Below are 15261 nucleotides of genomic sequence, written 5' to 3' on the forward strand. Positions count from 1 at the left end.
TAGGAAATGGCACAATTGACAGCTTTGAAAAGTTGACGGAGATGTTTGTAGGGCAGTATATCAGCAACAGTGTTCGGTAGCGAACCTCGGGGGAATTGATTGCAGTAGGGCAGAGGCCAAATGAGTCTCTAAGGGACTACATCAGAAGATTCAATAATGAAGCAAACACAATACCAAAGTTACAGCAAGAGATAGCCGTTATGACATTGATGAATGGTTTGAATGACTCAGAGTTTAAGCGTTGTCTAATAAGAAAAAATTTACCGACATTAGCAGCAGCCTTCAATAAGGCCCATGATTACATAAAGAGTGAAGAGTTGATGAAGACAAGTAGCAGGGCTGCTCCGACAGACAAAGTACAACATTCATATGAAGGGGCAGTCATAGGAAGTGGAAGGTCAAAAGCTCTGGCCCCAGTGAGAGCGGGAAGTCGGAAGGAGGTTGGGGTGCAAGAGCACCGATACGGTATAGTAACTATACCTCATTGAACACACCAAGGGCTGCGATTTACTCCGTGAATCAAAGCACATAAGATTGGGCGATGCCAACACCGATGAAGGCCAAGGGAAGAGATGTGAAAAAATATTGTATGTTTCATCGAGATGTTGGGCATTATACCAAGGAGTGTACGCAGTTGAAGGATAACATTAAAGAGCTGATGAGGAAGGGGCACTTAACCCAGTACCGTCTGTATACAGGGGGAAGTCAGCTACCACCACCTTATCGGCAGTTGAAGTGTCAGCAGTAAGAGGTGAGGCCTGAAAGGCAGCAGGTCGGGATAAATCGGTAGGGGGATAGTGGGCAACCACCATTGTTAATAGGGACGAAAATTGATGTGATAACCGGTAGACCCATACACTGAGGAACGATAAGTGGAGCAAAAAGGCACTTGTCTGAGCATCGTCATTTTGTAAATGCTCTGGATGCTGATAGTCGCCCCTAACATGCAAATATACCTGATGTGGTGTTTACAAAAGAGGACGCTAGGGGAATTGTCTTTCCTCATGAAGATCCCTTAGTGTTGATAGCAACGATTAACAGGGAAGATTTAAAACGAGTCCCGGTAGATGGAGGTAGTTTGGCAAATGTTCTGTTTATGCAGGCTTTCAATGAGATGATTATAGGAAGGCAATATGTGACGCAGGTATCTTACCTAGTGATTCCGTTTAATGGCTTAACCAAATGGGCCGAAAGGCAGTATTGTCTTACCGGTCCGATTTGGTGATGGATCAGCCGCAAAGGATGTAATGGCGGAGTTCCTTGTAGTGGATGTACCATCGACATAAAATGCCATTCTCGGAACACCAATAATACATGACGTACAGGCAGTAGTGTCGACTTACCATCTGACCATAGCATATGTGTCAAATCTGGGGAATGTGGAAAAGGTGCACGGAGGGTAGGTGATGGCGAAGTCTTGTTATGTAATCGCCTTGAAAAACCCAGTTTGAGAAAATCCGGCTGTGAACAGTCCGAAAAGGAACAGAGAGCCATCGGTACGTGACTTGTCGATGGAAAACTTCAATACTAGACCAGTACCATTTCCAAGGCCGGCATCAGGAGGAAAGACAGCGCAAGCTGAACTCCAATTGGGAGTCTCAGGTCGAACAATGAAAGTTGGGGCTGACATGGATGCGAAAATAAGATGTAATTTAATCAGCTTGCTGTGGGAAAATGCGGATGTGTTCGCCTTCTCGGCAGATAAAATGCCTGGGTTACATCTTGACGTTATGGTGCATAAGTTGAATATAGACTAAAAATTTAGGCCGGTAAGACAGAAGAAGCGAAACTTCTGAACAGAGAAGATTGAAGCAATACAATCTAAAGTCAAAAAACTTCTAGCGGTTGGATTTATAGAGCCTAGCATGTACCCTGAATGGTTGGCCAATGTAGTTACGGTGAGAAAGCCGACTGGTAAATGGAGAATGTGTGTAGATTACAAATTTGAATAAAGCGTGTCCCAAGGATTGCTATCCGTTACCTCGGATAGATAGGCTGGTAGATTCCACATCCGGTCATGCAATGCAGATTTTTCTTGATGCAGTCTCAGGTTATCATCAAGTAAGCCTTCATGAATCAGACAGAGCGAAAACGACATTTAACCCAAAAATGTCTCCCCAGAACCAAACCCGTTAATAAACAACCTTTCACTGCCATTATTGGTTGGGTGGAGCATTTAAACTTTGGAGTGCTAAATCCATATTTCCATTCAATACATTTCTTAAACCAACTCAATTCTTAGCGAATTTTGCTAAACCATAACTTATTTTTTTCTTTTCGTATCTACATCAAAAAACCGAGAGAAACTGATTTTTTGGCCCTATAATTTTGATCAAATTATTATTTGGTTGGATAGGCTTTGAAATAAGCTTTCCATCGATATATCATAAGCCTAATTTCCATTTAAAACGAATAAGATATGAGCAAAATTGTGCACCGCGACACGGTGACCTGTACAGTGTCACGGCGCCCATGACCGTGTCACAGTGCCCCGAATTAGGGTTTTTATCTTTTCTAGGGTTCCGTGTGATCCCCTACTCATTTCCTCTATAAATACCCCCTCCTTTCTGCAGTTCGGGGCACCAAATCATTCTCTCTTCCTCTCTTCTACACCAAAAATCATTCTCTTCTCTCTCTCTCATACTCTAAGCCTTAAACCTATATTTCTAATTACATCATTCTTTCCTTAAGCACTCCAAGGAGTCCATACAACATCTAAGGTTCCGTCCTTAAACCAAGGCGTGAAAGGTAGAATTGACTGAGGGTTTGGACCAAATCAACTCTACTTTTTAATTTAATTGTTTCAATTTGATTTATATTTTTATTGAAATTACTAACAATTTATTCATGATGTAGCAATTTAAAGGAGCGCGCGAAATGTGAGTAATTAATTAAGTTAATTACTTATTTTATTTTATATTGCTAGTATCATGATTAGGTGTATTTATTATTTGATTTGACTAATGATATTATAGTTAAATTGCTTCCAATATTAATGTTGGTTTTATTATATTTGTTATGATCACCATATTGCATGTTAAAGGGTGACGTGGGGAAAACTAGGTCGTTGGACTAATCCTCCTAAGCCAAACAAAATTTATAAACACTCAACAAACCTAAATACAAGTATAGAGGTAAGTTAAGGGTCGAACCCAAAGGAACGGTAATGTCTAAGTGCTTTCAATTATGTGCCTAAGCTAGGTCGAAGACAAAGGGTAAAAGAGGACACTAACAACTACTAGGACAAAGAAATCAAACAAATAAAATTCTAGGGATTAGGATTCACTTATAATAGCAATGAACAATGCAAATTGGTTTAGGAAGTTGACTAAGTCAAGCAATGTGAGGGAAGATCAATTATGCAACCAAAAGAGCATATCAAGCTATTCTCCTAGAGGTCTAACTAGCGTCAACTACGATAAACTCTAGCTAGGAAACATCACAAGACACCTCAATCGTGTAAATGCAAGCCACAAATCAATGGTCCGTATCAATGTGAACTTACAATGCAATCTAGTGTGAATAACTAGGGTGATCAAGCCTAAATCAAACACACACATGCACATAATCAATTAACCAATTTAATCACATCATCAACTCCATCAAAATCCCCAATCTACATCAATCCATTACATTATACAAGCTTCACCAAATCCCTAACCAAACAACTACTCTAGCAACATCATCAATTCAACAAACATGAATACTAAACAAAACAATAAATGAGATAGAGTTTAGAAATGCTCATTGATAATAGAGTAGATCTCCAATACAATTGTCACCATTGGATCTTCAATCTCTCAATCACCATTGAAATTCTTCACTTTCTCTCTCTAAAATCTACTCCTAAAACTAACCCCTAAATCTAGAGAGAGAAGCTCTCAACTAAGCTAAGAATATGATCTAATTCTATTATGAAAAACTTCTTACAAAAATTGGGTTCAAATAGGTATAAGAAGAGAGAGAAAATCGTCAAAATCCGATCGGAAAAGACCCACGTTGGTGCGGCCACACAACAGGGGATGTGCGCCCGCACAACCATGGTGTGCGGCCGCACATCCTTCGTGTGCGCCCGCACATTCTGCGCGTGCGGCCGCACGCAGCTGGGTTTCTTCGAATCTTCAACTCTTCAAGCTCAAGGGGTGCACACATGATTTATGATGGTGATGGAGGACAAGGTAGGCAGTAGCTAAGGCTTAATATTGAGGGCACACACTTCCTTTAAAGGGAGCACAAGAGAAGAGCCAAGACTTGGAACTTCCACTTCTTTGCATCTTGAGCTTCCCAAACTCCATGAACTTGATCCTAAAGCTTCTTCCACCATAATGGATCACCAAAATCACGACCCGAACCTCGTCCAATACCTACAACCACGAAAATAGAGCAAATAAAGAAGAAAAGACTAGAAAACCATTGAAAAGCACAAAAGCTACAAAATAAGAGAAGAAAGGTAAAACTAAGCAACAAAGCATAAAACTAAGCACTTATTAAGCATGAAAGCTATGAAAAGAGAATAGAAATGACCTAAATTCCCATCAAATGTGTGCCATTTGTGACACACATCAAATACCCCCAAGCTTACCTTTTGCTCGTCCTCGAGCAAAACAAAACCAAGGGAGTGGAAATGACGAGCTTAATAAAACAAACTAAAGAAGAGACGAGATGAGAATATACACTAACTCACTTTCGTAGGAATCACGGTTGTTTTTAGCTACAACAAGCCCTTTAAACCCCAAAGTCGCCTATGAGGACGAGTGAGGTCTCGTAAGGGTATCCTAAGAGTTTGACCCATAACTCTCATAATAAAACAAACAAGGAAAAGCATGAACAAGAAAACAAAATACAAGAAAAGCAAACAAATGTTCATGAAAGGACTTTTGCAAATGTACAAGTACAAGTGGATGCAAATCTTTCTAAACAAGTAAGGGAGTGCACGCTCCAAGATACCTAAGGTTGATTGAAACATAAATATGCTAAGCATAGGAACTAGCTTTCACAATCCACTTTCATCCCAAACAATCTTACCGCGTTCTTCCTAATAGCTTCAAATCGACCTCAAGTGAGCATCCCAATGATTCCACGAAGGAACCGGAAAAAAAGAATTTTTAGGCTACTCGACATCTTGACTTTTGCATCCCCTGTCCCTATTCCTAAAACTCACATTCCTCTCCACCGATGAATGACTCAACCATTTAGGTCAAAAGGTCTTTCCCCAAGGTTGTAACGTTAAGGCAAAAGGGTGAAGGTAGGCTAAAATTTAAAATTTGGTGGTTTTCCTAAAAGTGAAGCAAAGAACGGCCAATTCTTAGAATCACAATCAAGTAGTCACCAAACAAAAACAAACTAACACCCCCAAGCTTATTCAAAGCTATAAATCACAAACATATACACAAAAAGCGTGAGAACGCTTCCCCCCAAGCTTAAATGGAGCATTGTCCTCAACGCTCAAAAAGGGAGATAACTCACATCAAAATATGTTTTTGAATTTTTCATTTTTCTCTTTTTTTTTCCTTTTATTTTTTAATAGTGCTTTGTCCTCGCCTCTTTTAACTTTGGACGGCTTTTTCGATTTTGCACTTATTTGTCCATGCCTTTTATAATGTAGGACGGCTTTTACTCATACTCATTTGCCATTATTCACAAAGAAGAAATCACACAATCTTGCTATCATTAGAACCAAACATTTCAACTTCTCCACCACAAACTCCATCAAATATGATCAATTGTTTCACAAAAACCAAGAAAAGAAAGAAAATGAAACAAAAGGCCAAATATCTAAAGATGTGGCTTGAAAAGAAGGTATAAGGCTCAAATGGTTGCAAGAAGGCAAATGTAAACCCAAAAATAAAGAAAGAAACAAACTATCCTAAAAATGAAAAATACCACCCCGAAAAAGGTGCCTTTGTCCTCCCTAAATGGTTCGGTCTCGGATTCAAGATCTATGAGTCAAGTTTCAAGATTAGGTTTGCGAAAAGTCAAGGATCCATGCCGCTCATGCAAGTATAGGTTGAAGGCTTGAAAAACAAAGAACTCACACGGATGTAGCAAAAACTCACTATTGGCGTCAAATCGACTATAGGAAGCAACTACCAAACATGCCACAAACAAGTAGAATCCGGCTTCATGTTCCCACTAGTTCTAACCAACTACCTTAGCATGCTTTATCCTAGAATCAACCAAGCGTACTCTCAAACCGTGCACACCGTTACCATTTAAGAAGAAAAGCATTCAATTATACAAGTCCAAATGTTATTATGTCCAAAGCAAGAACAAAACAAAACACATTGCAAATTTGCCTTGATAGAAACAAAAATCTTTTTGGAGTTTTTCAAAATAAGAGAAACATGGAAAAGCATATACAAAGGTGCAAAGCATATATGAATCAAAATCCCACCAAACATGATAGAATACCCTCCCCCAAGCTTGAATGAGACAATACACTCAAACATAAATCATATAATCCATGGGAGGGGAAAACAAGGAGATCAATCCAACAAACGAACATATGTCCAACAAGTCATCATCCACTAGAGAAAGAGCAAAGAAAGATATTACCGGATTTGAGGTGGGTGTAAATACCCGCAAATGACCAAATTAAACCTTTCATAGCTAATTTCTCAAGAATTGAACCTTGTTTCCATGTGCTAGTAAAAATAGGAGTCAACCTTCCTTGATTCTTGATCCAAATCGAAGCACCAAAGTATATCAAGTCATGTACCTAGCAAAAGGCACACAAACATTTCCATGAGAGAAAATCTATTCTAAAAAGAAAAGGAAAATCTAATCTAAGACATGGGTTACTTCCCAAGAAAGGCTTGCTTAAGGTCCAAGCTTGACCGCTCTAGTAAAATAATAATTCAACGCACGCAAGAGCTTGTCAAATGCACTACTACACATTTCATAAGAAAGTAAGTGTGCACATGACAAAAATAAGGCATGCAACAAGCATAGTGCACACCTATGAGGAGAGAGATGCCAAGAGAAGGAAGAAGAATCAAAAGAAAACTCAACAAAATAAGAAGAAAAAGAAAAAGAAAAAGAAGAAGAAAAGGAAAAAGAAGGCAAACTCTCCTCAAAATATTTTTGGGTGGCAACATCACCCTTTTCCCAAATTGGAGACAAATGAGCCACATTCAAATCTTCATAGACATAAGGATCCCCAATAGGCTTACCAACAAAGGAAGGGAGAAAAATAGGGCAATAGGGGGTGTGGTTAAACTTTTGAGAGAAAGGGGTATGAGAAAAAGGCAAAGGGTTAGCTACTCCCTCAACACAAGGTCTCACATCACCAATGAGGGCATGAAAATCAATCATAGAATCCTCAAAAGAAGAACGCTCATGATCACCATCTCCCTCAAACGTCCAACTCCCAAGAGGAACCACATAATCTCCTCCATTACCTTCATGAACAATAGCCCCCTCAACTTCCTTAAAGCCTAGAGTCTCAAACCCATGCATGAATGGAGGCAAATTAATTTCAAAATCATCTCTCTCCCATGAAGCATCATCAATGAACTTGCTTAAAAGGCTATGGCTATTCCCTATGCACTCAACAAACACAATTGTCATAACCTCAAACGAGTCCAAATACTCATGGATAGAAGAGTCACATTCATACACTTGAAACTCATCACAATCAACAAAGGAAGAGATGTCTAGACTCAAAATTTCATCAAACTCATTATCACTCTCGACTCTCTCTCCTTCACTCCTATGCTCAACAATAGGATCCTCACACACTCTTGGTTGCTCGGAATTACCATCATCACCCTCAACACACACATTAGATTTGTAACTTTCACACATAAGCATCAAGGATGACAAATGGCTTCCTAGCTCTTCATTTCTCCTTCTTCCCTCCTCAAGACGCTCCTCATTCTTTTTCATCATCTCCAATTGACTTCTTAAACAATTAAGAGTCGACTCTTTGTTAGGCCCAAGATCATCACGAAGCTCAACATGCCTAATTTGAGCTTCCAAGGTAGCAATAAGAGATTCAAAAGGGGTAGGAGATTGAGGCTCAACAAGAGAAGAAGAAGTACAACCAAAGGTGGGATCATCATCATTATAAACATGAGCATTTTCATCAAATAGGGGGTTGGGAGCATTTTCAAATGTATGAGATTTGTTAGCTTGAACATGCAACACATTATCATGAACAAATGAGGAAATAGAATTGGAAGCATTTGTTCTAGGTTCAACTATGGGGTCATGTGACACATCATGGTAAATCATGCTAGCATTGAAAGAATTAACACATTGCACATAAAAAATGGAAGCACGTTTACCCTTGTTTTAGACTTCCCAAGCAAACCAAACATAAAATTTCCAAGCATCTTCAATAGAAAATGCTCTAAAATCACCATTATGCATTCCTTCAACTATATCCCTAGTTTGCTCATTCAAACCATGATAACAAATCTCACAAGCTTCCCAAAGACTACAACAATTATAGTCAAGAAATTCCTTAAGTCTATTAAAATATTCACAAAAAGGCTCATCATCATGCTGAGAAAAAGATAGACATGCCATTTTTACAAAGGAAACAAAAATGAAATAAAAGAAAAGTATACACAAAGACCTAGACTCAAGCAATCAAAAACACTCAAACATAGACACCGTTCCCCGGCAACGGCGCCATTTTGACGTGGGGAAAACTAGGTCGTTGGACTAATCCTCCTAAGCCAAACAAAATTTATAAACACTCAACAAACCTAAATACAAGTATAGAGGTAAGTTAAGGGTCGAACCCAAAGGAACGGTAATGTCTAAGTGCTTTCAATTATGTGCCTAAGCTAGGTCGAAGACAAAGGGTAAAAGAGGACACTAACAACTACTAGGACAAAGAAATCAAACAAATAAAATGCTAGGGATTAGGATTCACTTATAATAGCAATGAACAATGCAAATTGGTTTAGGAAGTTGACTAAGTCAAGCAATGTGAGGGAAGATCAATTATGCAACCAAAAGAGCATATCAAGCTATTCTCCTAGAGGTCTAACTAGCGTCAACTACGATAAACTCTAGCTAGGAAACATCACAAGACACCTCAATCGTGTAAATGCAAGCCACAAATCAATGGTCCGTATCAATGTGAACTTACAATGCAATCTAGTGTGAATAACTAGGGTGATCAAGCCTAAATCAAACACACACATGCACATAATCAATTAACCAATTTAATCACATCATCAACTCCATCAAAATCCCCAATCTACATCAATCCATTACATTATACAAGCTTCACCAAATCCCTAACCAAACAACTACTCTAGCAACATCATCAATTCAACAAACAACTAAGAAATCAACAATCTACAATCAAAGAATCAACAATCAAAGAAGAACAATAACTCTAATCAAACATCAACCATCAAATCATCAAAATCTAATCAAAATCAAACAATCTAAACATGAATACTAAACAAAACAATAAATGAGATAGAGTTTAGAAATGCTCATTGATAATAGAGTAGATCTCCAATACAATTGTCACCATTGGATCTTCAATCTCTCAATCACCATTGAAATTCTTCACTTTCTCTCTCTAAAATCTACTCCTAAAACTAACCCCTAAATCTAGAGAGAGAAGCTCTCAACTAAGCTAAGAATATGATCTAATTCTATTATGAAAAACTTCTTACAAAAATTGGGTTCAAATAGGTATAAGAAGAGAGAGAAAATCGTCAAAATCCGATCGAAAAAGACCCACGTTGGTGCGGCCACACAACAGGGGATGTGCGCCCGCACAACCATGGTGTGCGGCCGCACATCCTTCGTGTGCGCCCGCACATCCTTCGTGTGCGCCCGCACATTCTGCGCGTGCGGCCGCACGCAGCTGGGTTTCTTCGAATCTTCAACTCTTCAAGCTCAAGGGGTGCACACATGATTTATGATGGTGATGGAGGACAAGGTAGGCAGTAGCTAAGGCTTAATATTGAGGGCACACACTTCCTTTAAAGGGAGCACAAGAGAAGAGCCAAGACTTGGAACTTCCACTTCTTTGCATCTTGAGCTTCCCAAACTCCATGAACTTGATCCTAAAGCTTCTTCCACCATAATGGATCACCAAAATCACGACCCGAACCTCGTCCAATACCTACAACCACGAAAATAGAGCAAATAAAGAAGAAAAGACTAGAAAACCAACGAAAAGCACAAAAGCTACAAAATAAGAGAAGAAAGGTAAAACTAAGCAACAAAGCATAAAACTAAGCACTTATTAAGCATGAAAGCTATGAAAAGAGAATAGAAATGACCTAAATGCTCGTCAAATGTGTGCCATTTATGACACACATCAAAGGGAATATGTAATTGAATATAACGCCTAATAAGATAATTTGGACAACCGATTTAGGTTCCTTTTTAATCTTGTTGTTAAATCAAGTGATCACACTATTTTAGAATTATATGTTGCATTAATATTCAACCAATTTAGCCTAATATTCATTTGGGAGCAAATTGAATCTTTGTTCGCATACTTTTGAGATCACAGGAAATAGTTTTCATTATAAGAATCGAGTAGAGGCCAATACAAGCGAATGTGACTCCATGACTCACTTCATATCATCATCCTCAATCCTCCTTTCGTGGTTCCGAACCATATGGAGTTATTAATCTCATGGATTTTGAATGGGGTGTAACCTTCACGGGTCAATCGTTGTTGCCTATCGTTGTCCCTTTATTCGTGGTTGCCTTTTATGATCCGTGAACGGTTTACAAGCTCCCTACATTCCTTGTCCCTAATCGTATTATGTCAATTCCCACTTCATATGAGTGCCGAGCATATTCACACATGCTTAACGTTGGCGCGCTTCAAGTGACGCCTACAATAACAAATGTAGGGGTCTATTGTTATAGGGCCATGCCGTTTGGATTGAAAAATGCTTAGGCTTGGTTGATAAGACATTTGAAAAGTAGAAGGGGCAGAATGTGGAGGTATATGTGGATGATACGATTGTGAAAAGCAGGGCTCAAAAAGATCACATTGTTGACTTGAAAGAAACCTTCAATACTTTTCTGAAATATCAGATGAAGTTAAACCCAGAGAAGTGTGTGTTTGGAGTGCGGTCAGGAAAGTTCTTGGGGTTTATGGCAAGTGAAAGGGGCATTAATGCAAATCCTGATAAGATAAATGCAATCCTTGAGATGAAGTAGCCGAAGACAATTTGACGAGAGGAAAAGACTAGGTCGTTAACTAATCCTCCCTAAGTCAAACTAAATTTATAAACACTTAACAAACCTAAATCCAAGTATAGAGGTAAGTCAAGTGTCGAACCCAAATTAACGGTTATGTTCAAGCGTTCTCAATTATGCGCCTAAGCTAGGTCGAAGTCGAAGGTGAAGAAGTAACACTAATAACTAACAAAACAAACAATCAAACAAATAAAGTACTAGGAATAGGGACCAACAAGTAATCATGACAATTGCAACAACTTGGGACAAACATGCCAATCAATGGTTGTGAAGACTAATGATAAGAGCAATCAATTGGAATCAAAGAGCTATCTCCTAATCGTTAAGCTAGATGTCTCTACGAATAACAAACTAAGAGAATCACAGTTCAAACCAATTGATAATTGCAATTGGTCGTGTCATTAGCAATTACAATGCAATCTAGCATAATTCTCAAGGCCTAATCGAATTACACACATGCAAACTTAAATTAATCACTTTAATCTCAACAATCAATCAACAAAATTCCCAAATTAATCACAATCAATCAATCATACAAGTTTCACCCAATTCCTAGCCAAACAACTACTCAAGAATCATCATCTATTAATAAACAACTAAAGAAATCAAGAATCAACAAAATATCACGAACAATTACACTAATTAAGATCAAACATCAAAATCAAACCAATTAAACATGAAGTTAAACAAAGAAATAAGATGAGATAGAGTTAGAAATGCTCATTGATAATAGAGAAGATCTTCAACACAATTTGTCACCCTTGTATCATCAATCTCTCAAATCTCCATTAAAATCACTCACTTTCTCTCTCTAAATCTACTCCTAAACTACCCTAAAACTAGAGAGAGAAACTCTCAACTAAGCTAAAATTATGTCTAAAAACTTCTTGATCCTCTCTTAGAAGTGAAGGAAATCTATATATAGTAAAACTAACTAAAGAGAAGTTAGTTAGACGTCCAAAAGAGACCTCAAAAGGCGTGACCTCTTACTCCATTGCACAGCCGCAACAAAATGGGTACAGAAACAGGGAGGAGAGAGTGTGCGGCCGCTCCTGGTTCGCGGGCGGCCGCGCCATGCACCTGCGCGGCCGCTACTCCTGCGCGCGCGGCCACACCATGGGAACAGGACATGTCCTCTTGTGCGCTCGAAGATGACCCCGTGAGCTCCGGATGATGCATAATGATATAGGAAGTTTCTAGGAGCCATCTTGGTGGGTTGAAAAACGCAATTTCACGTCCACGTGGTATGAGGGCGCAACCTTGAAGACTTGACTCTTGGACTCCTTTCCTTTTGGGCTTCAAAAGGAGGGACCGAGACACATCTTTGGCTTGAAAACCCCGAGAGAAATGCCATTGAGCCTCTCAAGCATCACAAACTTCCTAGAATCAAAGAAAAGCAAACAAGTAAAGAAGAAAATGCAAAATAAACTAGGAAAATTAAGAAAATAAAAAAGTAACTAAGGAAAATGCAAAATAGAGAAAATGCAAGTAAAACTAGAGAAAAGGAGATGAAAGAGATGTAAAAACAATGAAAAATCATCCTAAAAGAAACTAAATGAGTGCCATAAATGACAATCATCAAAACTCCCCAAAGATAAACTTTTGCTCATCCTCGAGCAAAACAAAGCAAGAAGAAATAGGAATAAAGACTTATTAAAACAAAGAAAAAGAAAGAAAGAGAAAAAAATATACACTAAGACTCACTTTCGTAGGAATCACGGTCAATTTTAGCAACTAAAGATAAGCCATTTAAACCCCTAGATCGCCCTAGAGGACGAGTGATGCTCTCGTAAGGGTTCCTAAGAGAAGCAAACAAACATAACTCTCACAAACCAAACAAACAAGGCAAAGCATGAAAAAGAAGCAAAAAGAAAAGAAAAGAAAACAAATGTTCATGAGTGGACTTTTGCAGATGAGCAAGCACAAATGGATGCAATTCTTCCTAAACAAGTAAGGGACCGTACGTTCTAAGATATCTAATATAAATTGAAACATAGGATATGCTAAGCATAGAGAACTAATGAAACAAAATTCACCTTCATCTCAAAACATTTTTAACACATTCTCCCAATTAGCTTCAAATTTACCTCTAGTGAGCATCTCAATGGTTCCTCGAAGGAACCGAAAAAAGAAAGAGATTTAGGCTACTTAACATCTCGACTAATGCACACCGCTCTATAGGGTTAACTCACATCTCCCTCCACCGATTTATGACTCAAACAAAAAGGTTAAAAGGTCTTGAGAAGGGTTGTAATGTAAGGGCGAAAAAGGTTAAGGTAGGCTAAAATTTGAAATTTGGTGGTATACCTAAATTGTGAAGCAAAGATTGGCCAAATCTTAACACCAAAACTAAGTAATCACCAAATAAAAACACCAACACCCTCAAGCTTATTCAAAACCAAAATCACAAACATATATACAAAAAGCGTAAGAACGCTCCCCCCCCCCATGCTTGAACAAAGCATTGTCCTCAATGCTTAAAATAGGGAGAAGACACTTACATCAAAATATTTTGAGCTATTTCATTTTTCACTTTTTATCACTTTTACCAAAGAATTTGAATTTGCTTTGCCTTTTCTCATTCTTTTTTTTCATTTTTTTCAAATTTTTACTTTATTGCAATGTCCTCGCCTCTTTTAACTATGGACGGCTTTTTCAACTTTACATTTGCCTTTATTCACAAGACATTTACAACACAAACTTGCTTACATTATAAGAACCAACATTCAAACTCATTCACCACAATCTCCAACAATAATGACCAATTGCTTCACAAAAACCAATGATGGGAACAAGAATGAAACAAAAGGCTCAAAATCTAAAGATATGGCTTGAAAAGAAGGTTTATGGCTCAAATGGTTAGCAAGAACGCAAAAGTAAACCCAAAACAAAGAAAACAAAACTATCCTAGAAAAGTAAAAATTACCACCCCCAAAAGATGCTTTGTCCTTCCTAAATGGGTCGGTCGCGATCTTGGGAGATGAAAGTCAAATTCTAGATAAAGCATTCAATAGTCAAGGATCCATGTGCCGCTCATTCAAGAAATTTTGAAAGCAAGAAGAATTAAAACCTCAATCGGTTGTAGCAAAAACTCACTATTAGTTTCAAATTCACCAGAAGGGAGCAATTTCAAATTTTCAAAAACAAATAGAATCCGGCTTCAAGGTTCCAAAAGTTCTAAAGGCACTACCTTAGCATACTCTATCCTAGAATCAACCAAAGATACTCTCAAACTGTGCACACCGTTACCATTTAAGGAGAAAAGCATTCAACTATACAAGTCCAAAACTATTATGTCCAAAGACAGAACAAAACAAAAACACAATGCAAATTTTCCTTGAAAGAAACAAAAATCTTTTTAGAGTTTTTCAAAATAAAGAACATGGAAATGTATATACAAATGTGCATGGCATATATGAATCAAAATCCCTCCAAACATGATATAAAACCCTCCCCCAAGCTTGAATGAGACAACATGCTCAAACATAAATCAAATAATCCATGGGAGGGGAAAAAGGAAGAAATCAATCTAACAAACCAACACACGTCCAAATAATCATCAACCATTAGAGAAAGAGCAAGGAAATATATTACCGGATTTAGGTGGGTGTAAATACCCACAAATGACCCAATTTAACCCTTCAAAGCCAATTTCCTCTATCATTGAATCTTGTTTTCCATGTGCTAGCAAAAATAGGAGTCAAAATTCCTTGATTCTTGATCCAAACCAAAGCACCAAAGTATATCAAGTCATGTACCTAGCAAAAGGAACACAAACATATCCATGAGAGAAAATCTATTCTAAAAGGAAAAGAAAATGAAAGCAATAAAACACGGGTTACTTCCCGAGAAAGGCTTGCTTAAGGTCCAAGCTTGACCGCTCTAGAAAATAATATTGCAACAAACGCAAGAGCTTGTCAAATGCACTACTACACATTTCATATGAAAGTAGGTATGCACATGACAAAATGAAAGCATGCAACAAGCATAGTGCACACCTATGGGGTTGAGAAGAGGTATGCCAAGAAGGGGAAGAAGAGAAGGGAAAAACAAGAATGTAAGAAA

The sequence above is a fragment of the Chenopodium album genome, chromosome 16 (genome assembly GCF_948465745.1).
Source record: "Chenopodium album chromosome 16, dcCheAlbu1.1, whole genome shotgun sequence".
NCBI lineage: Eukaryota > Viridiplantae > Streptophyta > Magnoliopsida > Caryophyllales > Amaranthaceae > Chenopodium > Chenopodium album.